The following is a 13,184-nucleotide window of genomic DNA, read 5'->3' on the forward strand; positions in this document are numbered from 1 at the left end:
CGGAGACAGAAATAACTGCTGCTGAATTCCAGGGGAGAATATTAAAAAAATTATAAAAATCTGAGAAAGCACTACTGAAGAATATAATACTCAACTTAAATTTATGTTCAAGTATTAAACTAACAGACCAACATTCTTACTGAGGAAACAATCATGGGGTAGTGCACCCGTAGGCCCTTGCTGAAAGCTGTTACGCCAAAGTGAAATCATGCAATCAAATACGAATCAAAATATAAATAAAGATCTCAGAAAGGGTGACACGGGACTAAATTGATGAGCATTAAGCACTTAATTCATTTTATTGTGGAACCTGGTTAAACATGTGTTGGAGGGGCCCCTGGGAGGCTCAGTTGATTTAAGCAACTGACTCTTGATCTTGGCTCAGGTCTTAATATTGGGGTCTTGAGTTCAAGCTCCATGTTGGGCTCCATGTTGGGCTTGGAGCCTATTTTTAAAAAAAAATAACTGCTAGAATCATGGGTGAAGAACAGAATGTAGATGTTAAAACTCTCAGCTAAATAAAAATAATAAAATAGAAGTCAGGATGTGATTGGGAAGAAGGTGGGAGGGAGGGGGAGAAAACATGATGAATTCCTCCACCTTTCATAGCAGAAAGCTAAAGAATTTTTTCAGAAATGGACCTAACCCAAAAACATGACTCTCTCTCCGATATTTTTCATAACCAACTTTCCTTAAAATAAATCTATATAATTGAGCTAATATAAAAATAACTGACATTTATGAATCACTATATCCTAGGCACTGTTCTAAATGTTTTCTTTATATTATCTCTTCTTAGCTTTGCAACACTCTATGATTTAGGTACCATTAATCCTATTTTACAGATGAGAAATCTAAGGCCCAGACAATGTGAAATAACTTGCCGAAGTTCCCACAGAAAGTTAAAGGGTGGATCCTGGAAGAAATAATTTTTCATGTATGGAAACAATTCTATACAGTTTTTGACTTCAGATTTCTTTCCTCCCTTATGTTCACTTGTAATTAAATGTGAAATCTTAATATGATATACATAGCATAATATCATTGTTTTTACAAAAATGTCTTTCTTTGATCTAGCTATATATGCATGTGCATTGAAAAATGTTCCAGATATAGTCAGCAATATTGCAATAACATCGTATGATGGCAGATGGTGACTGCACAACAAAAAAAGAAAAAGAAATGTGGAGGAACGTTGCTCACCTAATATTAGAGAAGATGTTTCAGACATTTAAATTTGGGGTAATATCTCTGCTCTATAGTTATGTATATTGTTTGAATTTACATAATTCATAAGGTCTATAAAATTAATAAAGCACTCTTTAAAAATGTATCTTATAATTTGGCCAGGAAAAACAGCAAGCTTCTGCTGTACCAATACCATGAAATTTTGAGCAGCTATTTAAAGCCCTAGTATAGGGCCCCCTGGGTAGCTTAAGTGTCTGACTCTTGGTTTTCCCTCCTGCCCTGATCATGAGATCAAGCCCAGAGTAAAGCTCAGGCATAGAGTCTACTTGAGATTCTCTTTCTCTCTCCTCTCCTGCTCTGCCACTCCTCTGTCTCTCTCTAAAATAAATAAATACATCTTTTTTTAAAAAGTGCTGGTGTTAAGACTTATGGATAATGGATAAACTTATTTTTGTAGAAACAGTCACTTTTCTTTTTTTTTTAATTTTTATTTATTTATGATAGTCACACACGGGGGGGAGAGAGAGAGAGAGAGAGAGAGAGAGAGAGAGACGCAGAGATACAGGCAGAGGGAGAATCAGGCTCCATGCAGGGGGCCCGACGTGGGACTCGATCCCGGGTCTTCAGGATCGCGCCCTGGGCCAAAGGCAGGCGCCAAACCGCTGCGCCACCAGGGATCCCCAGAAACAGTCAATTTTCAATAAAACATGAAGAATGCATTTAGTCATGTAAAATTAAATATGGTGTGTGTGTGTATGTGTGTTGTCATATACAAAAATAGGTTCTTCAAGATAGTAGCAGGGAAAAAAAAAAAAGATAGTAGCAGGGGTTATATCTGAATGTTAGAATATGAGGGCAGCCAGGGGGCCTCAGTGGTTTAGTGTGCCTTCAGCCCGGGGCCTGATCCTGGAGACCCGGGATCGAGTCCCACGTCAGGCTCCCTGCATGGAGCCTGCTTCTCCCTCTGCCTGTGTCTTTGCCTCTCTCTGTGTGTCTCTCATGAATAAATAAATAAAATCTAAAAAAAAAAAAAAAATTGAGATAATTTTTACTTTATACTGTTTTCAGAGTTCTCCAAATCATTAATCATAAACATGCTATTAATTTAAGTACAATTGGGGAAATTAAAAAATTAAAATTTGGGGAATTGTAAAGGCCAAAGATACATTTGTATATGTCCTCAGAGAGGTTCCCTGATTTTTCTGTGCTGGCTGTTTGGCAAAGGTGTGGGTGTTTGGGTTTTTTCCACTATTTTTTTTTTTCCTTTGCTCATGATTGCTTAAAACCTCTTTCTTGATTATCCTCTTTGAGATGTAAGACAGCGGGAGTTGTTCGGTATTGAGTCATTTTGACGGGGCGGGGGAAGAAAATGCTCCAGGGCCATTTGAACAACACGAAAGAATTGATTATATTTCTGACCTGTTGCTGCTCAATTAGGTGACTCTGCCCAGCTGTGGCAAGATTGCCCGAGCAGGCTATTCTGCTTAGGGAACATGTCGTTCTCAGTCCTTTGCTAGACTGATTTACCCCCTTTCTACTTAAAATGTGGTTTCTGGCACAGCAGCACAGACCTCACCCAGGAGCTTATTAGGACCGCAGAGCCTTGGGTCCCACCTCAGACCTACTTTTATCAAGATCCCCAGGTGATTCTCAGGCACATTAAAGCATGAGAACTGCTGATTCCAAGAACATCATGTTTCTGATTCTCTCTGATGGGTGGTCAAATGTGTGCCTGCATCTAGGTCAGAGAATCACAGAAGGTTATATGGAAAATACCCACATTCCACAGAGGAGAAACCTGGAGCAGAGAATATTATTTCTGCTCCTTGTGGCCAACCATACCCTGGACACACAAACCTGCTCCAGGACCTGCAAAACCACAATCCAGAGATGTAAATTGGCAGCACTGGTTAGGATGCCCAAAGACAAGTAACACTGACACTAGAAATTGGAAATTGAAGACCATGTTACTTGAATGTTCTGTTGCTTCTTCAGGGAGCTGATTTTCCAGCTCTTAGTACCCAGGTTGGCATGTAGCAAACACTGTGTTTTTAACCTAATAAAGAATAAACTAGGGGCAGCTGACTGGTCGATGGAGCAAGGATCATAAGTTCGAGCTCTACCTTGGGTGTAGAGATTAGTTAAAAATAAAATATTTTTTAAAAGAAGAGGAAGGGGCACCTGGGTGGCTCAGTGGGTTAAGCATCTGCCTTTGCTCAGGTCATGATCCCAGGGTCCTCTGATGGAGCCCCACCATGGGCTCCTCCCTGCTCAGCATGGAGTCTGCTTCTCCCTCTCCTTCTGTGTGTTGGCTCTCTCTCCCTGTCTGTCTCTCAAATAAATCAGAAAGAAAGAAAGAAAGAAAGAAAGAAAGAAAGAAAGAAAGAAAGAAAAAAGAAAGAAAGAAAGAAAGAAAGAAAGAAAGAAAGAAAGAAAGAAAGATTAGATGAACTTAAAGCTAAGAGAAAATTAATGCAGAGTTTGACAGAGGAGCCCAAGGTCAATACCAGTTAAAGGTAAATCCAGGATTTGCATTTAAATCTTTTAATGGCAAGGATCCCTGAGTGGCTCAGCGGTTTGGGCCTGCCTTCCAACTGGGGCGTGATCCTGGAGTCCAGGGATCAAGTCCCGCAAGGTCCTTGCATGGAGCCTGCTTCTCCGTCTGCCTGTGTTTCTGTGACTCTCATGAATGAATAGGTAAAATCTATTTAAAAAAATAAATCTTTTAATGGCCGTTCTGTGTTCTTTCTACCTCCTTTCCCCATTGTTGCTTTCCTACTTGTTTCTCTTTTAGCTGGTCCTCTACCATCCAAGTAAGATAATAGACCCAATGGGAAATTATGATAATCTCAAGAGCTACCAAAACGGTAATTGGAAAAGAGTCATCACCCTTTCCCATTTAAATTTGTTAAAATCATCAGAGTAATGTGTGCTTTGTGAACATGATGAAATTATGTCGAATAAGCTTGGTGTCGAAACACCAAATTTAGGGAAAACTATGAAAAAAAATTTCACAATGAGCAAAAACAAAGCTAAAATCGTGGACTACCTGGGGAAAAAACGTAACAAATTCCATGTGATTCCAGTTAGAACTCCAGCAGCATGTTTTCAGGAGTTCATGGGACAAGTCTAAATTTCACCTGGAATCAGAAAGAAAGGAAAACAGCCAATAAAACTCTGAAAGAAAAGAGTGATTAAATGAGACTTGCCTCCAAGAGAGTTCAGCATTTACCATAAAGCTATTGTGCATGAAGCAGTATCTTACTAGTGAATTTAATTTGTACTTTAAATCACATATTAGTGATATTTTTATAACATTGAGTCTTTTTGGCTAAGAAAAAAATACAACAATATCTTACTGGTGAATTTAATTTGTACTTTAAATCACATATTAATGATACTTTTATAACACTGAGTTGCTAAGGAAAAATACCTGTCTCCCTTTATTAATACATGGCCTTCAGTAGCATCGCATAATATTTCTTATCTATATATATCTTGTTAAATATATTTGTTAAGTATTTTATGTGGATTATAGTAGTTACTTTGTGGCTGTCACTATCTCTGTTGCTGTTATTATGAATTGATCTTTTCCAACCTTCTATTTTCCACTCTTTATAAAAAGCCAACTCCATGTATAGGAATTGAATCTGTAGAAGTACTCAAAGAAATTAAACATACATAAAATGATGTTTCACTGCAAGATGGCTTCAAAAAGTAAAAATAAGGTTTGACAAGTAAATTCTATTCTATCCTTACAATGACATACTCTGGAGTCATTTTTTTAAAATGACTTGGATATATAACGAATTGACATGAGTCACCGTCTAAAATATATCATAAAGAAAAAGAATTTTAGAACAGCATGTCAAATAAACCATCTTATTTTCTAAATTATGCATGTCTACAATGTATTTTCAATAAAAGCTCATGCTATTTTGTAATTGGACAAAATTAAAGTGGGACATCTTTAATACAATGCAGTATATTGCAAGCTTTATTGTTCACTTGAGAGAAATCAAAGCAGTATAAGAAAGAAATTTGAAAATCAAAATATTAAAAACACCATAATCCCATGATCTTGCCCAAGCAATATTAATATTATAATGCATATGTTCCTTTTCACTCCTTTCCCCTATAATCTCTTTCACTGTTTTTTATATTCCCCATAGGAATGAAACCATGTAATGCACATGTTCCTGCCTTTTTTCCACACTGACTTGTAAACATATTATACAGAGTTTACTAACTATGAATATGCTGGCAATATAATATCCTATTGTGTGATGTCCCATAAATTATTTAGTCTTTCTCTTACAATTAGAAATTTAGGTTGCTTCAGTTTTCTCCACCCTAAAGAACAGTGTGATATGGACCTTCAAGCAAACAGCAATTCTATTAAATTTTAATTACAATTAATGTGACTTTCATATTGAATATCTCAAGTTGAAATCACTGCTGTAGCATTCATACTTATTTATAGATACATACCATCGCAAGATAACCACTTGAGAAATAAAAAATTCATCAAAGCTGTTTATTTGGATATTTAATAAACACAAAATAGTTACTTCAGTCACTTTTCTGGACTTTTGTCTGGAATATTTCATGTGCTTGATACTCAGAATAACTTAGCAGAGTGGAAATTGCTTTGGATCGTGAAGGTCAGCTGATCAATTCTTTTTGCGGATGTTTTGAGGCAAGAATTCAAAAATGATTTACACTAGGATGTAGGGGAAGGACCTCAATGTTCTTTTATTTTCTTTGTAAACCACCATTTAATTAACTGTTAAAATTAAGTAAAGAAAATTGACTTGTGTTAGTAGAGTGCACTAACAATGAGCATGTTATTATTACGGACCACGGCTGAAAGCAGTCAGTCTCCATGCTTTGTCAGTGGGAGAATTTAAATGCCTTTAAGGAGAAAAATGAGACAACAGCACACTGAGCCAACTATGCAATTCTACCAAATTTTCCAGGAAATAAAGTTCACAATGTTTATTTGAGAAGGTACATGATCTCAAAGGCTGCACCTGCAAACTGCCATTAATAATTCACTTTGTCTGATTGCTACAGATAAGGAGAATATTGTAAGAGTTGGTATTTAAATCTCCACTTCACAAATGAAGAACTGCTCCCCAAAGAGTTGAACCCTCTCACCCAAAGTGATGCTACCCAGATATGTTCTATTTGAAATTGGTAATTCTCATGGAATGTGGGCTCTGGTTTGTTTGTCTAGAAAACAGAATATTCATTAGACAGATTGCTTTCAAAAATCAAAACAATTATGTAAATTCCCAACTACTTCAAAATGACATAAGGATTCACGACATCATTAAGTGGCATTTAAATGTGAATTTTACATCTAAGGTAGTTGAAAATCTAGCCTGCCTTTGTGGAGAGGAGGTGAGATTTATTGGGAATGACATGAGCAAACTTTCTGTGTAGATGGTGATATTTTACAGAGTTCTAGGAGTGGACAGATAAGTGATAAAATGAGTACAGTAAAATTTAACAATAGAATCTTGGTGAATATTCAATATTTGTTATAAAATTCTTTCAATTTTTCTGTATGGTTGAAAATTTTCTGCATGTTATAAAAATATAATAAAAAATAAAGGGAAAAAGGCATGGAGTTTTAGAAACCCATGTCTAGGCAGACAAATCACTTACAGTTATTTAAGAAACTCAATTTGAAAGAATGCACAAAAAATTATCTTAGGCATTTGGAACCTGACTGCATTTCTTAAGAAAATATTGATTTGTCTAAATTGTATTCAACTTTACTGAAATAAAAACTGAGATTATGGATTCTTTTCTGGATATTGGAGAGGTATATTTTGTGTTCAGAATGCTTCATTATTAATAGATTTATTTACCATTCGTGTTGTTAGCAGCTGAATAGACATTTCTAAGTGTTTCTTTTTTTGAATAACTATAGAGACACAATTTCTCTTTCGTTGTCTTTTCAACTGTTTTCACAATTCTTAGGACAACCTGGAAAGCAAGCGAAGCAAATTTTGAGTAATTTAGTATGTCTGGGAAAGCCTTGCCATCGAGCTCACTTGAATTGCTCTTTTTCTGGTGCAATGGGGAAAAAACAGCTTCCTCTTTCAAGGCAACAAGCTCCAGAGACAGCTGCCCTCAGGGGCTGGATTCACCTCCACGGTTTTCCTCTATTCCATGTGTCTTTCGATTTCACAGTTCAAGGAAAGAAGGCAAAAATAAACAAACAAAAGACCCCTAAATAGTCCAAGTATCATTCTCAAAGAAAATGATTTGGGACAATTGTCTTAAAAGAATAAGCAACAATCTTTTTAAAATGACCTTAATAAAGTAGTAGTTTTGCTTTTCTAAAAATGATGGACTGATGGAAGCTGTGTGTTTTCTCTCTGTAGTTCTATAAGGCGCATATGTGTTTAAGCTTTGTAAAGGCAGGCAGTCACTGCACTTTATTCTTTCTGGAAATTCTGGGCTGTCAGAAAACCCATCTTTGCTATGTTTCTCCTACTATAGAGGATGTGGATGAGTCCTGCCTGCTTGTTTGCTAAAGATATTAAAACATGTTAGAGCAATTCTTTGTTGATACTTATATGCCGCTCGAGGCTCTTTCTGATTTTTAAATGCTTCACCAGGCTTACTGCCTTTGTAATACTTAGCAGTGGGAGCTAACCCTGTCTTAATGACCATTTATATATTAATACTCTTCATAATAGTTCTATTTATTTATTTATTTATTTATTTATTTATTTATTTATTTAATTTTAGTTCTATTTATTTTTTTAACAACTTTCAGAAACCTGAGTGTATTTGTGAAAGTTCCTTCCTAAATTATCGAATAACAACGGTAAAAGATGCATTTATTGCAATATGATTAGTTTTTCCTGGGAGAGATATGCAGGTTATTGGCATAAAAATATATGAAAAAGAAGTAACAGAGCCTACTGGCTTTCTCCCACGAACCCAAAGCATTAGATGCAATAGAAGTGACAGAGAGCTTTAAACCTAACAGAAATGGAGGGAATCCCTGCGGGGAGAGAAGACTCAGTCTTTGTTGCCATGTATGTAGCAGAAATGGCAGTGAAGAGCCAGGAACAGAGGTTAGGTAACTAGGTGGGAAACATGTTTTACTGTGTTCTTTTCTCTCCTCCAGTATTTCATCTGCTGTCCTTGTGGAATAGAAAAACTTTTAACTTCTTGAGAACCCTCCATACTGTTTTCCAGTGTGGTTTCACCAGCTTGCATTCCCACCAACAGTGTAAGAGGGTTCCCCTTTCTCCACATCCTCACCAATGTTCATCACGGCAATGTCCACAATAGCCACAATGTGGAAGGACCTGAGATGTCCATCGACAGGTGAATGGATAAAGAAGATGTGGTCTATAGATACAATGGACTATTACTCAGCCATCAGAAAGGATGAATACCTACCATTCACATGGATGTGGATAGAACTGGCAGGTATTATGTTGAATGAAAAAGGTCAATTGGAGAAAGACAACTTTCATGTGGTTTCACTCATATAAGGAATATAAGAAATAGTGCAAGGGACCATAAGGGAAGGAGGGGAAACCGAATGGGAAAAAATCAAAGAGGAAGACAGACCATGAGAGACTCTTAACCTGGGAAAAAACTGAGGGTTGTTGCAAGGGAGGTGGAGGGAGGGATGGGGTAACTGGGTGATGGGCATTAAGGAGGGCATGTGATGTGATGAGCACTGGGTGTTATATGCAATTGATGAATTATTGAAAACTACATCTGAAACTAATGATGTACTGTATGTTGGCAAATTGAATTTAAGTTAAAAAAAAAGAAGAATAGGAAAACTTTAATTCCAGCCTAATGCTGGGTAGAAGAGTAGGTAACATCAGAGAAATTTTAGAACCTGGTTTGGAAGAGAAGGGGAGAAGAAGTGGTGAGATAAATTAGCCAACCCTCCATACAGTCCCTCCTCCTCCTACCCTACTTCCACCCTTAGTGAGATAACTACAACTAAGTGAGGGGACTCTTCAGAAATAGCAGTGCCTGAAACAGAGGTGCTGGAGGGTACCTGAGGAACAGGACCATTTTATGAAGAGGGTAGATGTGCAGTAACTCAGGTATAACCTCAGAGGCATATGCCCCTTTCCCTGACCAGTCTGAAGGGGTGGGAGCTAGGGCTGAGGCCTTTGTCCCTTCCTCTGTCTATACCTCACTGGCAGGTAGAGTTCACTGATTTAAAAGATCATGAGCTTGTGGAGAAAATAAGGAGACATCCACAAAGCACAAGCAATATAGAAGTGAGATCACATCTGGAAAACCTAAGCTAAAGTAAGCAGAATTAAAGAGCATGAAGAACCAGAATTTAAAATAAGCTCAATAGAAATTTTCAATGAGATAAAGGAGAATATTGAAAATACGTGCTGTGGTCAGCAGTTAGAGATAAGAACCATTTAGTGAGACAGGGCATGAAAAATATGGTAGCTACAGAACGATCTTAAAAGGTGATTAATTGGCAGAATAGGTATAGTCAAAAACCTAATTAAACTGGAATATCAGATCCAGGAATTCTCCAAGAAGGCATTAATAAGAAATAAAGAGATGAAAAATAGCTTATTTAATGTAAAAGTCCTAGAGAAGGAGGGGAAAATACAATCTATGCTAGGAAAAGTAGGGGACTGAAAACATTTGTGTAATATAGGAGTCCCAGAGAGGAAAATGTATTTTATATATATATATATATATATATATATATATATATATATATATGCTAAGAAACATAACAGAAAAAAGTATTCATGATAAATATAAATGAAATAAATTAAGATCAAAAGATAAAACAGCTCAGATTGAATTAAAAACAAGACAAAACAAAATGCAACATAGCAATATAGTGTATGAGATAAATTTACAATAAAAGAATATTGAATGATTGAAAATAAGTTACCAGATAAATATGAGTTAAAAGAACACATTTTAGGCACTTTAATATTAGTCAAAATAAAATTTAAGACAAAATTCTTAGAAATCAAAGAGAGACATTATTTACTAGAAGAGAGATAATCAAATAAGACTCCAAAGACTATAACTGCATCCAACTATATAGTCTTAAATAAATAAAGGAAAACTGATACAGATTAGTCAACTGGTAGCTGAATATTTTAATAACCCCTTTCCAGAGTAGAATGTAGATTATATAGCTCATGCAGAGAAAAAAGAAAAAAGACAACACAACTTACAGGTATATAATTTAAATATACATATACCTTTGTACCAAACATACACCAAATATTCACAGTAATGAACTATGAATTTAGGCAAGAAAGAGAGCTTCAAAAATTCTAGAGAATTCAATGTAATATCAATTACATTTCTGATCATAATGCAATAAAATTAAAAAGTAAAAACAAAATGAAACTCAATCTGAAAAGTCAAAACAGTTATATCCAGCTTCAAGAGATTAATTCAACTCAACAGACATTTGTTAAGCATCTACTAACTTGCAGTCCTTGGATACCTACAGAGGATCCAATAATGCACATTGAGATACAGGATAAAATATAATAACCTATTTACATTTTTCTCATACTTTAAAAAATCTATGTATATATTTTTAAATGTATATAATGTATTGGTATAATACTTGAAGTATATAATATGTACAAGTAGTAAGACATGTCATATATTAGTTATGTGTCTGTAGTGTTTATATTAATTCCCGAGGGTTGCCATAACAAATTACCATAAACTGGATGGCTTAAAACAGCAGAACTTTATTCTCTCAAATTCTGGAGGCTAGATGTTCAAAATCAAGGTGTCAACAGGACCATACTTCCACAGAAGGCCATAGGAAAAAATCCTTCTTTATAAGTGTTCTTTCCTTCCACTGATTTCTAGCAACCCTTGGTGTTCCTTGGCTCTTGGCTACAACACTCTAATCTCTGCCTTTTCTTCACATCGCTTTTTCCCCTCTGTGTGTGTGTTTCTGTGTCTCCCAAGCTCCCTCTCCTTGTTAGGACACCAATCGTTGTACTTAGCCCACCCTAATCTAATAGGAACACAACTTGATTACATCTACAAAGACCCTATTTCTAAATAAGATTAGTCACAGGTACTAGGGGTTTGGACTTAAATATATCTTTCTGGGGACACAAGACAACTCACAACCTTTTTTAAATTATGGAAGTATGCAATTCAAAAAAATTGAGATCACTAATGTGGAACTCAGGGGCAAGTACCATGGGAAACATGGGCATATGTCAGATATGGCTCCTGGCTTTTGCACACTAGCACTCTGTGTGACACATCACAGGTTCACTAATTACCATAATATATTTTGGCAGAATAAATGTTACAAGAAGAGTCCTGACAATGTTATAAGGCAGTGCAAAGGAAAAAGGTCATAACCAGGTCAGGGAATCATGAAAGCCTTTGTTAAGGAGGTGATGTTTATCATGAGCACTGAATACCATTTCATCCAGAGAGATGAACACTCTATAGAATGATTTCCTGGCACAGATACAGAGCCCAGGGAAGGAGCCAGAATACTGAATATAGTTTGGTTTAGAGTGATGGATAGAAAAATAAGAGGAGATCACATCACAGAATCCCTTGGAAACCAGAGGAAGATTTTATTTTCTTGTTGCTTTTGTTTCCTGAGGGTTTTTTTTTTTTTTCTTTATTTGGTGGCAATAGAGAGCCACTGAATGTTTTAGAAAATCTTATTCTGGAGGCAGTGTACATAATGGTTGGAAAGATGGATAGACAGGAGATACAGGGAGATACTGTTTAAATACCTAGGCCAAGGAGAAATAAAGACCTAAAGCCTCAATATCTATGAGAATAGGAAGGAGGAAAGTGATAGGAAGACTATTACCAATGTAAAAGAAATAACCTGACAAGTGATTTATTGATAAGTTGGAAGAAGTCAAGGGGCTTGAGTAATCAGGAGGCCAATACAAATGGTCATGAAAAGAGAGTAATCAAAAGGAAGATAGAAATTGTTTTCGTAAGGGCTTCAGGTTGGGGCACCTGGGTGGCTCGGTCAGTTAAGCACCCAACTCTTGATTTCAGCTCGGGCCATGATTTCGGGGTCATGAGATTGAGCTCTGTATCAGGCTCCATGCTGGTCATAGAATCTGCTTGAGATTCTCTCTCTCCCTTTCCCACTGCCCCTCCCCCTGCTCATGCTCTCTGTTTTTCTCTCTCTCTCAAATAAATAAATAAATCTTTTTTTTAAAAAAAGTTTGATGTTGAAATTTGGACATAATTAGATTTAAGCCTACCAAACAAGGATGTCAGATAGAAAAATGGAAAAGGTTTTGAGAGCTCATAAGACAATCCACGTCAGAGGCATAATTTTGGGAGTCAGCTGCCTAAATCAAGGTGAGAACTAAAGCTCTGAGAGTCCATTCGCTCTCAAGGAAGAAAGTAGCAAAGAAAGCAGAGATAGGGTGGGATGGAGTTTGTGGTCTTGATTTAACTACTTATTTTTTAAGTTATTTTCCATATCCTCCAACAGATTTTACAAATGGAATTGCTGAAGCATGCGTTTGTAGCAGAACAAGCCTTTCTTCTGCAATATATTGCTTTTCCTCTCCTCATCTGCTCATTTTTTCATTCTTTGCCTATTAGGCCAGATAATGTGAAGCTAATAGAAGTGGGTGGCCACAGAGAATTCTGGGATAAGTCTCAATTTTTAATAAATACCTTTAAAGATTCAGACACGCACACAAATACACAAGTATAGCAAGCATTGTGTTAGAAGTCGGGATATATGAGGGATGCTGAGCTTTAAGAAACTGTAGTTTAATGAGGAAGCTTTCAATCATGTAGGGAGAAATGCTAACAGCAGAACTGAAGATGTTTGATGAATGAATGGGTAGCTAGGTCTCATTATTTATATAACAATTAGACATTTATCTTTTAATGAATTTGGTGGTAAGGCAAAAGTGAGGAAAAAAACCAGCAGTTCCTTGTAGCTTGAGCAGGAGAAAAGAAAAAAAAATACTTTTCAT

This window comes from Canis lupus, chromosome 35 (assembly GCF_003254725.2).
Source record: "Canis lupus dingo isolate Sandy chromosome 35, ASM325472v2, whole genome shotgun sequence".
NCBI classification, from domain to species: Eukaryota; Metazoa; Chordata; class Mammalia; order Carnivora; family Canidae; genus Canis; species Canis lupus.